We start from the raw sequence: 16086 nt of genomic DNA on the forward strand, positions 1-16086 counted from the left end.
TTAAAAGATAGGAAAAGTGATCTTTATTCTTGTGAACCAGACCTAGATATTGGGATGAGAATTTAGGGGAAATACTGTGGAAGTTATTTCCTGGTTCTTCTACTGGTTGTTAATGTCTCTATATCATATTTCCAAGGGGTAAAATGAAGATAAGTGTCCATGTCTGAAATACTTCATATAATTGCTTTCAGCATAAACAGAGACAGGACATGAGAAAATGCTTTGTATTAAAAAAATCTATTAAAATTTAATGTGATGTTTAATAAGTAAGAAGCCCTGGATTATTTTGAACAAAAATATTAGAGAGGAGAAAAGGTTTAGAACAATTACCTCACATATGTTGTACAATGGTTTTTTAAATGTTGTACAATGGATTTTAAGAATTTCTGAAATTTAAAGCATGTAATGAAAATTGAATAACATTAATGTTAGAGTGAACCAGAAATATTATTTGTCCAGTAAGTCTCTGTGGAACAGGAATAGAACTCTCTAAAGTATGTGACGACTGTGACCTAAATTTGTTATGTATCAAGAAAAGATAACAACTCTTACGGAGACATAGTGAGGACAGCTTTGAGATATGTAAGCACAAGTTCAGACAACTCAGGGAGGGATGTTTAAGAAGAGAAGATGATGCTGTAAGGAATGGGGACAATCATAGGCAATATCACCCACTTTCTATTTTATTCCAAGGAAACAGCCTCCACAAATGACCCTGAGGAACCACAGCACCATCACCGAGTTTGTCCTCACGGGGCTGTCAGACGACCCCCGCATCAAGGCTCTGCTCTTTGTGCTCTTCCTGGTGATTTACCTCCTGACCATGATGGGGAACCTGACGATGCTGCTGGTGATCAGGGCTGACTCCCACCTCCACACGCCCATGTACTTCTTCTTGAGTAATCTATCATTTGTGGACCTCTGCTTCTCTTGTGTCACTCTGCCCAAGCTCCTCAAGGACCTCCTGTCTGAGAAGAAAACCATCTCTCTCGAGGGCTGTCTGGCTCAGGTCTTCTTTGTGTTTTTCTCTTCAGGAACTGAAGCCTGTCTGCTCTCAGTGATGGCCTATGACCGCTATGCTGCCATCTGCCACCCCCTGCACTATGGCCAGGTGATGAGCAACCGGCTCTGTGTGAGGCTGGTGTTGATCTCATGGGGCCTGGCCTCTCTCAATGCATTTGTCATTGTGCTCCTGGCTATTAGCCTGGATTTCTGTGATGCCCAAACCATCCACCATTACACCTGTGAGCTGCCTGCCCTTTTCCCCTGTCTTGTTCTGATATCTCTATTGTTACCAATATCCTACTCTGCTCCAGCCTATTGCATGGGCTTGGAACCTTCATCCCAATCTTCTCTTATGCCCGTATTATCTCCACCATACTGAGCATCAGGTCCACCACAGGCAGAAGCAAGGCCTTCTCCACCTGCTCCTCCCACCTCATCGCAGTGATCCTGTTCTTTGGCTCCGGGTTTCTTTGTTATCTCATGCCTCCCTCTGGCTCCTCTTTGGATTTGCTCCTCTCCGTACAGTACAGTGGAGTCACGCCCATGCTGAACCCCCTCATCTACAGCCTAAAGAACAAGGAGGTGAAGGCAGCTGTGAAGAGGACTTTGGGGAAATACCTATAATGTTCAGGTAGTGAACAGAGACAACTCTAAGAAAAATCAAAGAGATTGTATTCCATTGCATTTGCTCTTTTGCCCTCATCTCCTCTAATCACACGATGTCAGTAATTCTGAAGAAAGATTCCAGAGCTCACCCGAACACCTAATCCTGTTAGTCCAAGGAAGTGGCTCTTGATTTTGGTTCCCTATTTGGAAAGTCTATGCTGTTGGTTGATTGTTTTGGGGTGAAATGTCCTATAGATATCAATTAGGTCTAGCTGGTCCATTGTGTCATTCAAGGTTTGTGTTTCCTTGTTAATTTTCTGTTTAGTTGATCTATCCATAGTTGTGAGTGGGGTATTAAAGTCTCCCACTATTATTGTGTTACTATTAATTTCCTCTTTCATACTCGTTAGCGTTTGCCGTACATATTGCGGTGCTCCTATGTTGGGTGCATATATATTTATAATTGTTATATCTTCTTCTTGCATTAATCCTTTGATCATTATGTAGTGTCCTTCTTTGTCTCTTTTCACATCCTTTATTTGAAAGTCTATTTTATCTGATATGAGTATTGTGACTCCTGCTTTCTTTTGGTCTCCATTTGCGTGAAATATTTTTTTCCAGCCCTTCACTTTTAGTCTGTATGTGTCTCTTGTTTTGAGGTGGGTCTCTTGTAGACAGCATACATAGGGGTCTTGTTTTTGTATCCATTCAGCCAATCTTTGTCTTTTGGTTGGGGCATTCAACCCATTTACATTTAGGGTAATTATTGATAGGTGTGGTCCCGTTGCCATTTACTTTGTTGTTTTGGGTTCACGTTTATACAACCTTTCTGCATTTCCTGTCTAGAGAAGATCCTTTAGCATTTGTTGAAGAGCTGGTTTGGTGGTGCTGAATTCTCTCAGCTTTTGCTTGTCTGTAAAGCTTTTGAATTCTCCTTCATATCTGAATGAGATCCTTGCTGGATACAGTAATCTAGGTTGTAGGTCATTCTCTTTCATTACTTTCAGTACGTCCTGCCATTCCCTTCTGGCCTGGAGGGTTTCTATCGATAGATCAGCTGTTATCCTTATGGGAATCCCTTTGTGTGTTATTTGTTGTTTTTCCCTTGCTGCTTTTAATATTTGTTCTTTGTGTTTGATCTTTGTTAATTTGATTAATATGTGTCTTGGGGTGTTTCGCCTTGGGTTTATCCTGTTTGGGACTCTCTGGGCTTCTTGGACTTGGGTGGCTATTTCCTTCCCCATTTTAGGGAAGTTTTCAGCTATTATCTCCTCGAGTATTTTCTCATGGCCTTTCTTTTTGTCTTCTTCTTCTGGAACTCCTATGATTCGAATGTTGGGGCGTTTCACAGTGTCCCAGAGGTCCCTGAGGTTGTCCTCATTTCTTTTGATCCTTTTTTCTTTTTTCCTCTCTGCTTCATTTATTTCCACCATTTTATCTTCTACCTCACTTATCCTATCTTCTGTCTCTGTTATTCTACTCTTGCTTCCCTCCAGAGTGTTTTTGATCTCATTCATTGCATTATTAATTTTTAATTGACTCTTTTTTATTTCTTCTAGGTCTTTATTAAACATTTCTTGCATCTTTTCAATCTTTGTCTCCAGGCTATTTATCTGTAACTCCATTTTGTTTTCAAGATTTTGGATCATTTTTATTATCATTATTCTAAATTCTTTTTCAGGTAGATTCCCTATCTCCTCCTCTTTTGTTTGACTTGGTGGGCATTTTTCATGTTCCTTTACCTGTTGGGTATTTCTCTGCCTTTTCATCTTGTTTAGATTGCTGTGTCTGGAGTGGGCTTTTTGTATTCTGGAGGTCTGTGGTTCCTTTTTATTGTGGAGGTTTTTCCCAGTGGGTGGGGTTAGACGATTGGCTTGTCAATGTTTCCTGGTTAGGAAAGTTTGCGTCGGTGTTCTGGAGCGTGGAACTTGATTTCTTCTCTCTGGAGAGCAATGGAGTGCTCAGTAATGAGTTTTGAGATGGGTCTATGTGTTAGGTATCACCTTGGGCAGCCTGTATGTTGACGTTTAGGGCTATGTTCCTGTGTTGCTGGAGAATTTGCGTGGTATGTCTTGCTCTAAAACTTATTGGCTCCTGGGTGGTGGTTGGTTTCAGTGTAGGTATGGAGGCTTTTGGACAGTCACTTATTACTTAAAGTTCCATGTAGTCAGGAGTTTTCTGATGTTCTCAGGTTTTGGGCTTAAGTCTCCTGCCTCTGGATTTCAGTTTTATTCTTCCTGTAGTCTCAGGACTTCTCCAACTATACAGCACTGACAATAAAACTTCTAGGTTAATGGCGAAAAGATTCTCCCCCGTTAGGGACACCCAGAGAGGTTCACAGAGTTACATGAAGAAGAGGAGAGGGAGGAGGGAGATAGTGTTGAGCAGGAGGAGAAAAAGGGGGACTCAAGAGGAGAGAGACAGATCTACGCAGTTGTCTGTTCCCAGAATGTTCTCCGTAGCCCAGACACCCACCAAGATTCACAGAATTGGATTGGGAAGAAAAGGGGAAAGGAGGAAATAGAGGTGTTCTGAGGTAGAAAACAGAGAGTCAAGATTGGGAGAAAATAATCAACACACTCCTGAATAAAAATGGGAACTGAATACTGGATTCTTAAATGTTCACAATTTACATCATATATTGAAAAACAAAAATTAAAAATCTAGAGTAGAGATAGACTCTTAAAAATACTATATTAAAAACAAAAACAAAAACACACACAAAAAAATTTTTTTAAATATATATGAAGTTCAGTTTAAAAAATAGGGCTTCTCTCTTTTTTTTTTTTGGTAAGGTTATAGTGTATTGAAAATGAAAATTAAGGAGTAGTAGAGGAGTACTAGAGGACTTTAAAAGAAATAAGAGAAAAAGAAAAATAGAAAATAGAAGAGAAAAAGGAGAAAAAAAGAAAAAAAAAAGATTTTTCCCTAATTAAAAAAAATCATAAAAATCTATGAAAATGAAAGTTAAGGAGTGATGGGGGAGTAATAGGGAATTTTAAAGGAAAATAAAAGAGAAAAAAAATAAATAAAAAAGAAAAAATTTAAAAAAAATTTTTTTTTCTTATTAAAAAAAAAAAAAAAGTAGAAATATATCTAGGAATTTCTCTGGAGCTGTTGAGGTCAGTGTCGGTTCGGCTCAGTTTCAGATATCTCCTCGTTCCAGCTTACACTTAGGGATTTTAATCTGTTGCACCGGTCCCTTCTGAAGCGGTTCCCTTTGTTTATTTGGCTTCTGTTTGCCGGTTTCTTCAGAGCCTCATTTCCGCCCTGACACAGGCGGGCGGAGGTGGACTCTTACTCAGGTAGCTAGTTCTGTCGCGCTGCTGGGAGGGGCTGACGCTGCGGGGATGGGCTGGCGCTGCCGGGAGAGGCTGGCGCTGGTTTCTCGGTCTGCGCTGCTCAGGATCCCGGCCGCTCCACATGGAGCGCGCCGCGCGCAGCTCCAGCCCTCGGGTGCTCCACAAAAGCGCGGAACAAAAGGCTGCGTCCGCTTTTGTGCCTTCCCCGTCAGAGCGGTCCAGGCAGCCAGGAGCTTGACAGGCGCACTCTCCCCAGGTGCGGCGTGCCCACTCCCTCCCGCGGTCCCAATCTCGGTTTCCGCCGGCGCCAGTCGGGTGCATGCACCTTCTGCCCTCCGCGTCCCCAGCCCCAGTCCCCGCACGCGTCGGTCGGGTGCCTGCGCCCTGTGTCTCGCCGCGACCTGCTCCCGCCTCAGGCGGGTCTGGGCCGGTCCGCAGTCTGCGAGCTCTTCTCTGGTCTTTCTCGGTCCCTTTATTCTGCGAACGGCCGGCAGCGTGTTCGGGCCAATTAATTTTCTCTCTCTTCCCTGCTCTCCCACAGTTCAAGTTGGCAACTCACAAAAGCTCCCTCCGATTGTCCTCAGGGCACTCAGGCCCGGACCCTGCCCCAAACAATGCCGCCCGCTCCTCTCCGTGCCGCCCCCACTTGCTGGTGGCAGATGCGGGTGTCTGGGGCACTTTTCTGCTGAGAGTTGCTTTTAGGCACGTAATCTGTGGGTTTTATTTATTGTTTCCCTCCCAGTCTGGTTGCCCTCCTAGATTCAAACACTTCCCCCAGGCCCGACAGTGCGAGGGTTTCCCGGTGTCTGGAAACGTCCTCTAAAGACCCGCTTCCCGGGAGGGATCTCCGTCCTTAGCTCTTTCGTCTCACTTTTTATCTTTTATATTTTGTCCTACCTCCTTTCGAAGACAATGGGCTGCTTTTCTGGGCGCCTGATGACCTCAGCTAGCGATCAGAAGTTGTTTTGTGAAGTTTGCTCTGCATTCAGATATTCTTTTGATGCATTTGTAGGAGAGAAAGTGGTCTCCCCGTCCTACTCCTCCGCCATCTTGGCTCCTCCTCTATGCTGTTGGTTGAAAGGGAATGTGAAAACCATCTTCCACAAAGTAGATAAATAAGACAAACAAAATTAAAATGAGGTTAAAAAATAAAAAGATACAATAATCTTCTCAGGAGTTTCAGCATCTGATTATGATGAGCTGCAGAGAGAACTAAAAACAAAGGAGGTATTTGTTAAACAGAAGTCAACCTTTTCAAATCCTAACTACTTATAAATTCTTGAAGTAAAGCTCTTGAAAAGCAAAATGCTATGTTAACAAAAAAGTCAACAGTCTACATAGACTATCATGAATATGAGAACACTATGTACTAAAGTTAAAAACATTGCCAATGCAGCCAACAATAGAAATAAAATATATCCTTACATGAATTCATTAATAAACAAGAAAAAAACTGTAACTTTCTGAATGCTGAAATGCAAGCATTAGAAAGCTAATTAAACTTCATAAGAAAATAGGATAAAGGAACTAAAAGCACAAATTAATAAATTAGAAAAGAGAAAAATAGAATCAATAAATAAATCAAGGTGCTAGTTATTCAAAAAGATCAATTTTGACATAATTATGTAAAATATATTTAAGAAAAAAGAAAAAGAACCTAAATAGTACAACACTGACATTAAGAATAAAAATTATAAGCCAATGCTAAGAATTGTCTAAATAAACTTTGAAAGCAGGATTTTGTTTCATTTTAAGAAAATATAACCAAAAAAATTAAATTGAGCTATTTGCTGTGCAAAACAAAACAAAAAACATTAGAATAAGCTCAAAAGGACAATAAGCACTGATAGTTTTTCAGGTAAGTTTTGGCAAACTTGAATGCTTTTAGAATACAGAATAATATGGAAAATTGTTAATGTATTTTCAGAACTAAAGTAACTGATTCAAAATATGAAAAATTACCACCCTTTTATGAACATTTAGACAAGTCTAAATGAAATAATCCACTGAATCTGAAAGTATACTGAAAGAATAATAATCTAAATAATAACCCATGACCAAGTAAACTTCTTAGTGCTTTGTTGCCTCAAATCAATAAGTTAAAGTAAGAATAATCACATGTTCATCCTAACAGATTCTTAATAAGCATAAAAGTAAAATTCAACAATTTTGTTGAATATTTAATATTTAAATAATAATTAATAACATTTAATATTTAATAATAAATATTTGATAATATTAATAATAAAAATTCTGATGACTCTTTATTGAAGTATAGTTGATTTACAATGTTGTGTCAGTCTCTGCTATATAGCAGTTATAAACCTATAAACATGTTTTCTATATTACTTATTTCATAAAAAATATTTAACATTAAATAATATTCAACCATATGCTTCATGATATAATATCAAATTGGAGGAATTACAGCTATGGTTTTTCCATTAGTCATGTACAGACATGACCTGGGACTATAAAGGAGGCTGAGCACCTAAGAATTGATGCTTTCAAACTGTGGTGCTGGAGAAGACTCTTTAGAGTCCCATAGACTGCAAAGAGATCAAACCAGTCAATAGTAAAGGAAATCAGCCCTGAATATTCATGAGAAGGACTGACACTAAGGCTGAAGCTTCAATACTTTGACTACCTGATGCAAAGAACCGACTCACTGGAAAAGACCCTGATGCTAGGAAAGATTGAGGGCAGGTGGAGAGGGAGCAACAGAGGATGAGATGGTTGGATGGCATCACCGACTCAATGGACATGAGTTTGAGCAAACTCGGGGAGATGGTAAAGGACAGGGAAGCCTGGCATGCTGCAGTCCATAGGGTCTCAAACAGTCGGACACAACTGAGGGATGGAACAACAGCAGTTTAAAACAAAACAACACTATCACTCATATTACTTAACAAGGTTATGTAATTCCCTCCAGTGCAGTAAGACAAGATTAAAATACGATATTTAATTATGGAAGAGGGGATCTACAAATATTTGGAGGTGATGATGATTACCCAAAAATTTAAGAAATCTCTAATTATTACTATTCCAAGAGAGTTTATTATGGTAAAAAAAAAATGCTTATATATTCATATAATCAGTAGTTTCTCTATATACCAGCAATAAACCATTTGCTATGGCAAGGTCAATAGAAAAACCTCAGGATTAAATTCAACAATAAGCACTCAGAACCCATATGAACAAAGCAACAAAACTAAGTAAATGACATAAAGTATGCTTAAATCAATAGATTTGATTTACAAATGTATTCATTAAGCATGCTTTCATCAAGTAACAAAATGTGATTAATAGTAACATAAACCATAATACTACTTAACATTGACTTAATAAGAGGTCTGGAAACAGAGTCCTTCAGAGTTGGTTCAGTAGCTCAATAGAATCATTAATGATTCTATTAATTATTCTAATTAATCATTAATAAATCATGCTCTTTCCATTCATTTGCTATACCATTCTCTATTGATTTCTATCCTCACAAGTGCCCCTGCTGTTGCTACTCTAGATATCATGCTCTTATCCATCAAAAAACAAAGCTAAAGGAAGGGGAAGTACTGGTTTAGTCTGTTCCTGAACTTCATATGAACAGAGTCATTCTAAATGCTAGAACTGAAAATGCTAGAACTAGAAAATGCTAGAACTTCATATGAACAGAGTCATTCTAAATGCTAGAACAGAAAAAATGCTAAAACTTCGTATGAACAGAGTCATTCTAAATGCTAGAACTGAAAATGCTAGAACTAGAAAATGCTAGAACTGAAAATACTGAAAGTATTCAAATCTTGATGTGGAGGGGGAGGAATTGGATTCAATATACACTTATTCAGCTCTTCAGTAAACTGTGTGGCAGCCTATTAAATCAAAATAATACAGCTACTCTAAGGCCCAAGAATTACATTACCAGGTAGGTACCAAAGAATTATGAATGTATATATACAGCAAAGACATTACTGGGCTGTTTATGACAATTTTGTTCACTGCAGCTAAAAAATGCAAATAACCAAAATGTCTATCAACTGGAGACTGGATAAATAAACTATTGTATATTCAATAATGGGTAAATAAATAATAAGTTAATAAATTAAAATAATTTATAAATAAATAATAAATATAATGGATGAATAAAATATTGTATATTTAGTGGATAGATAAACATTGTATATTCATACAATGTAATAGTTTACAAAAACAGGCTTTGGAAAACACATGGATAACAGAAGCCAGACACATATGATTTTATTTACATAAAGTCTGAGACTAGAGAATAATAACTAATAAGTGATGTCAGGACAGTGCTTGCCTGTGGAGAATAGGTTTACCAGGAAGAGGCATGATGGAACATTCTAGCTAATGAAAGTTTCTGCATCCTGATCTGTGTGGTGGTTACATAAGTGTATATAAATGTAAAAATTCATCAAGTACTACCTTTAAGCGATAGCACTTCACTCTTTACTTACGTATTTTTGGGTAATAATATATGGTATTTAATTTGCATTTCATGATAAATGGTTAACATCCTTAGTCATAACTGAATTCTTAGAAACCAATAACAAAACCATTGATATACCAAAGGAAATGAAAAAAACAGAACAAAATGAAATAACACAAGTGACTAGTAAGGATTAAGTATATATGAAGATAATTGAGCTAAACAATAATAGAAAAAAGCAATTTCTTTGTAACATCATCTTGTCAAAGATCAAAATGTATCATTGTGTATAGTTTTAGGAAATATACCCCCACATAAACACTGGGGGATAAGACTGATAAAGTTCCATCTATATAGTAGGGGAAAAACTATTATAGTTTGGTCTCAAAACTATAAATTTTGGGTATACTTAGTCCCAGCAGTTTCAATTTGTTTGAATTATTTCAACAAATTAGTTGGATAAATTCACAATTTATTTTAAAATATTTATAATTTGTATATAGACTATGTTTACTGCATAGAAAATTTGTAGCTGGTATATGTGAGTGTGTGTGCTCAGTTGTGTCTGACTTTTTGCAACCCCATGAACTGTAGCCCACAAGACTCCTCTGTCCCTGGAATTTTCCAGGCAAGAATACTGGAGCAGTTTGCCATCTACTGCTCCGGGGGATCTTCCTAACCCAGGGATAGAACCTGTGTCTCTTGCATCTCCTGCATTGACAACAGATTCTTTACCAACTGAGCCACCTTGGAAGTCTAGTATATAGATCCCCCCAAAATGACCTGCATATTAATTTATCAATATACCAAAAATGATGTACATAAAATTTCATTACCTATAGCTCCCATAAGTATTAAGTACATATATTTAAATTTTTCACTTACCACAGGAAATTTAAAATTAATTCACAAAAAATCTTTTTCAAGATTTTAAGGATATGGAAATTTGTGAAGTATATTTTACTTCTAAAATGTCTTTTTTCCTCCTGTAATTCTGCCACCTCTGTCTACTTGTATATTTTATACCTTAATAAACAGGAAGCTAAACTAAAAGATCCATTCTCAGACATGTTTTCTCAGTCTTGTGGGTACATACTCTCCATGTCCTACAGCTGCTTTGGTAAGCAATGCCCTTCCTCCCATAGCAGGGCTGTACTTCCTCAGTCCAACCACAATGAGACATGGTCACAGCCATTGGTCTAGAAGCCACTGGGGGAGGTAAGAGAGGGTAAATAACATCTTACCAGACATCTGCCTCAGGTTCAATTTCTCCATGGTCTTCAAGCAAGGGACCTTCTCTGATAACACTTAGAAAACAAATTCTTACATTTTGGGCATAAAGTAGAGAATAATGCCTCCAAACACAACAATCATCTTCAGTTGCTTTTTAACATTTACTGCAAAACCTTTAAAAGAAGTTAAAACGTTATTCTCTGGTCCACTGCAAAAGTAAAAGACTAAGTTTAGCCCCCAGCCAGCATGGTCAAGGAAACTCATGGTGTTGGAACTCTTCCTCTTTCTGACCTGCCCAAAATCTTCCCTGATAGTGGAGAATCTGAAATTTCTATGTAGAAGGCATTTTGTGTTGACAAACTGGTTGGGAGATGAGAAATGGAATTATTTCCTGCCATATCAGTAAACAAAGGATGACACAGTCATCAGCAATCCCAGCCACCATGGTTGGTGAGCTGGTGACCCTGAGGGAACTCAGGAAGGAAAGAATACCTGCCATCTAGCAGCCATCAGACTGCAGTCACTCCCCAGGGTGAGCCCTAAGGAAATTCAGCTTGTAGAAACACAAGATGCTAACCACAATAGCTGAGGCGCATATCAAAGAATGATTTCAGTAAGCCTAGATTCTTACATCCTCCCATAAATATAAAACTGCTTGGGGGGATCGGGATGGGGAATACGTGTAAATCTATGGCTGATTCATATCAATGTATGACAAAACCCACTGAAATGTTGTGAAGTAATTAGCCTCCAACTAACAAAAAAAAATTTTTTAAGAAAAAAAAAAAAACTGCTTAATTCCTTAACTTGATATATCTGATTTCTTTACTTAATAGTAATCTTTTGATGTTACCAATTACCTGCCCTTTGTTGCAAAATTCATATATCCTAGCTCCTCCCCTCACCTCCCTGGAGCAGTTTCTCAGAGCTACCTGAAATGCTGTCTCCCAGGCTGCAGTGATATCTATGTCGGTTTTATATACACTGAAAGAAAGAAATGAAAGTGCATGGAGGTTTAAGTGGGAAACAGATTTCAAAATGATAATCTTGTATATCAAATAGACAATCATGATAATCTTGTATGTCAGCCACCATCATGAAACTACTGAGAGTCAGGTTAGATACACGACAACTGGAAAGGATCCCAGGCAGGATGCTATGAAAAGTACTAACAGAACTGTGATATTTCTTACCACTCTGCTTTATTTACTTACCACCCAAAGTTTTCCCCATCTGCCCATTCAGTAGAATCAGAAAACAAAGACTCAAAAATCTTTGGATTCTGAGTTTAAAAGTATAAAAATATTTGAAGGACTATACAACTAGACATGAAACAAACTGGGGAGAGAATTGGAAAGATAAGCAGGAAATTCATAATAACCATGGAGGGCTCTATATATTACCACCCAATCCTATTTATATGGATACTAAAGATTCACCCTCTATTAAGTTTGGAGGTATAAGAATAAAGAATTCAGTCTTCTTTCCTACAGAGGGATCAGGAACATGATAAGACCACTGAGAAGTCCATACAAAATATAATGCAATCACCAGAGATCTGAAAAAGTAGTGTGGATTGAGTACATATAGGCACAATCTTCTGAGCTTCTCTTGGTCTTAGAATGGCACAGAAGGACATCCAAAGACTTCAATGTGTCTACTAGTGGGACAAAGATGTTAGCTTACAATAAGAGAGCTAGTGGCCTGCAAATGGGTCCTTTGATTCAGATGAGAGTTGAATTTAAAAATGTGTGGCGTGGTCAGTATTACCAGGAAATGAAAAAGGATGAGCTATTAGTATGTCATGATAGATTTCCAAGAGAGAGATGACTAGAGGGGATGAGTTACATGTGGAACAAGAGGCCAGCAAAGGACTAAAGCAGACCACTGTTTCCAAGTAATGCCTCTCATCCCAGCACCATCGTAACTTTGTGCATGCATGCATGCTCAGTCCTGTCTGACTCTTTGTGACCCCATGGACTGTAGTCCAACAGGCTCCTCTATCCATGAGATTCCTCAGGCAAGAATACTGGAGTGGGTTGCCATTTCCTTCTCCAGGGGATATTCCCGACCCAGGGATCAAACCCACGTCTCCTGCATTGGCCACCAGGCAAGCCCACCCCAATGCTTATAGTGGCCTTATTTATAAGAGCCAAGATATAAAAGCAATCTCAGTGTCCATCCACAAATGAATAGATAAAGAAGATACGGCAAATATACAATAGAATATTACTGTCATGAAAAATAATAAAAATTTTCCATTTGCAGCAACATAAATGCACCTTAAGGGTATTATGCTTAGTGAAGTAAGTCAGAGGAAGACAAATACTATATGTTTTCCTTTATATGTGGAATCTTAAAAAATTAAACAAAAGCATATAATAAAATAGAAACAGACTCACAGATACAGAGAATAAACTAGTGGTTACCACTGGTGAAACAGGCTGGAGGAAGAGCAAGACAGGAGAAGATTAAGAGGTACAAACTACTAGATATAAAATAAATAAGGTACAATGTAACATATAGCACAGGGAATATAGCCAGCATTTTATAACCACTTTAAATGGAGTGTAATCTTATCAAATCACTATGTTTATACCTGAAACCAACATAATATTGTAAACCAACTCTACCTTATACTCTTAATTTAAAAAGTCATTGACAGGGCTTCCCTGGAGGCTCAGTAGTAAAGAATCTGCCTGCCAATGCAGGAGACATGTGTTTGATCCCTGGTCCGTGAAGATCCCACGTGCCATGGAGCAACTAAGCCCATGTGCCACAATTACTGAATCTGTGCTCTAGAGCCCAGAAAACACAACTACAGAAGCCCATGTACCCCAGAACCTGTGCCCCACAACAAGAGAGTAACCCCTCCTCAGTGTAACTAGAGAAAAACCAGCATAGCCAAAAATAAATAAATAAATAAATAAATATTTTTTTAAGTCAATGACAAAGAAAGAATTTTAAAGGCAGCCAGGGGGAAAAGGATGATAACTTACAAGGGAACCCCCAATAGGCTATAGCAAATTTCTCAGCAAAAACTCTAACAGGCCAGGAAGCAGTGAAATGACATTCTCAAGATATTGAAAGATAAAAACTGTTGGCCAAGAATATTCTATTCAGCAAAGGCAAAATTAGATACAAAGGAGAAATAAGGGCATTCCCAAACAAACAAAAACTGAGATAGTCATCAACACAAGACCTGCCTAAAAATAAAAAGTTGAAAAGAGCTGTTTCTACCAGAAACAGAAGACAAAAGAACATAAACTGTAAAGTGATAAATAGAATTATAAAATTGCAACTCTATGTGAGAATATGTTTTAAACACTTTATTATCAACAACAAAAAGAATAAAATGTCTAGGAATAAATTTAATCAAGGAGGTCAAAGACTTTGACCCTGAAAACTATGACACATAGTTGAAAGTCACTGAAGCAGACAAAAAGAAATGGAAGGAGAGTTCATGCTCATGGATGTCTATATTGCCTAAAGCAATCTACAGATTCAATGCAATCCCTATCAATCCCAGGGAGATTTTTCACAGAAATAGAACAAAAAAATGCTAAAATTTATATGGAACCACAAAAACCAAAGCAATCTTGAGAATAAAAGAAAAGAACTGGAGGTTTCACATGCCCCAATTTTAAACTATGTTATAAAGCTACAACAATCAAAACAGCACAGTACTGACAGAAAAACAGATAGGCAGATCACTGGCACAGAACTGAGAGCCCAGAAATAAACCTAAACACAGAACGGTCAGTTAATCTATGACAAAGGAGCAAAGAACAAACAATAGAGAAAAGACAGTCTCTTCTATCATCAGCAATACATGATGTTGGAGAAACAGGACAGTTCACATGCAAAAAAATTCATTATGTGCTTGAATTACTATCTATATATTACTACCATCATATTTACATGATTCATTATATACTTTGAATATAGAATTCTATAAACTTAAGATCCAATTATTTTTACTTTGTATGTCTTAAACATACAAAAATTTTATTTGTCAATTATACCTTAATAGATCTGGCAGGGACAGGATTAAGTAAGGTCCTAAAAATAATCAAGATGTACACCTTAAATCTATATAATTTTTGCCAATTGTATTTGAATAAATCTGTTAAAGAATAAACTTTAACATGATTCATGTTAAACAGAATATCACTTTTTAAATAAAAACAGGATATTACTCTGAAAAAAAAAAAAGATAGTGTAAATTCAAGCCCCAATAATATTCCTAGCATGGAGTTAAGTCCTCTCAGCCACTATAATGGACAAGTCTATGGTTAAAATGAGAAAATTTTAAGCATGCACTATCTGGAGCTCAGTAATATGTCACAGCTCAGTTTACTGAAGAATTTGAAAGCTCATTTTCAGCTATGTGTAGCTATTAGGAAAATGTTCCATCAGATTGAAATTTGTTTAAAAGTCCCATTCTTATACTCTGCTTTTTCAACCCCCACAACCCTAATAAAACACTCTTTTAGGCTTTAAATAATTGCCTTAATTCAGACACTTCAAATACTTCCCTGGAGAGAATCCCCTATGCCTCTCACTAAGTTTAATTTTCCAGTTACCTGGAAACTATGTAGTTAGTGAGTCCAGAGCTAGGCTTCAGGCTGGGACTTCAGGGAATACAGGGCAGTGGCCAAGCTTCCCCCAGTACCCAACATAGCCCGTGGCTATCTAAGTAAAACGGCTTTCTGATTGGTTCCATTAAAGAATGCTTTCTTTAAGTGATGCTCTTAGAAGAGTACTCAGAATCACAGAAGAAATGAAGAGAAGGCACACTGCTGCACCTGAGTTCATGTGAGAGGTTTAATGAAATATATGTCTGTTGTTCAAAATTTGAGCTTCTTTAGAGAAACTGTCCTTACCTTTGCCTACTTTATGGAATGACACCACCCTAAATTAAGGTTTTCAGGGAAACAGTCCTGATTGTGTGATTTATATACTGCTTCTAACAAGAGAACTATTCTAATGCCCAGAACTCTGAGTGCTGTCTGACATACCAAACATCAAACTCCTTTGAGAGGAGGTCAGTTTTGAGGAGACTTTACCTATGATGTTCAACCATGATGGGAAAGGCAGAAAATTTTTTTTTTTTAAGAAACAGAAAAACAAAAAGTATGGTAATTCTTCCCTGATTCTCTAAGGATACCTTTATCTTTTTCCCAGAATATCTGTGTGTAGGGTTTTTCAACCATTTTTTTAATATTTATTATTTTTATTTATGTATTTATTTGGCAGCACTGGATCTTAGTGGCAGGATGTGAACTCTCAGTTGCAGCAGGTGGGATCTAGTTCCCTGACTAAGGATTGAACCTTAGCCCCCTACATTGGGAGCATGGAGTCTTAGCCACTGGACCACCAGGGAGATTCCTGTGTGTAGGTTTTAAATCTGCTGTCTATCCCTTCCTACATCTCTACCTCCTCACATTTCATTACCTATTCCACTTGTTCTAGAGCCAAGAATCCTGTTCCTTC

General features: G+C 37.8%; 1 pseudogene; it reads left to right on the forward strand.

The window, feature by feature from the left end:
• The first annotated feature begins 709 nt into the window (after window positions 1-709).
• Window positions 710-1629, forward strand: LOC122427595 (annotated as a pseudogene).
• Window positions 1630-16086: the final 14457 nt, after the last annotated feature.

This window comes from Cervus canadensis, chromosome 25 (assembly GCF_019320065.1).
Source record: "Cervus canadensis isolate Bull #8, Minnesota chromosome 25, ASM1932006v1, whole genome shotgun sequence".
In the NCBI taxonomy this organism is placed as follows: Eukaryota; Metazoa; Chordata; class Mammalia; order Artiodactyla; family Cervidae; genus Cervus; species Cervus canadensis.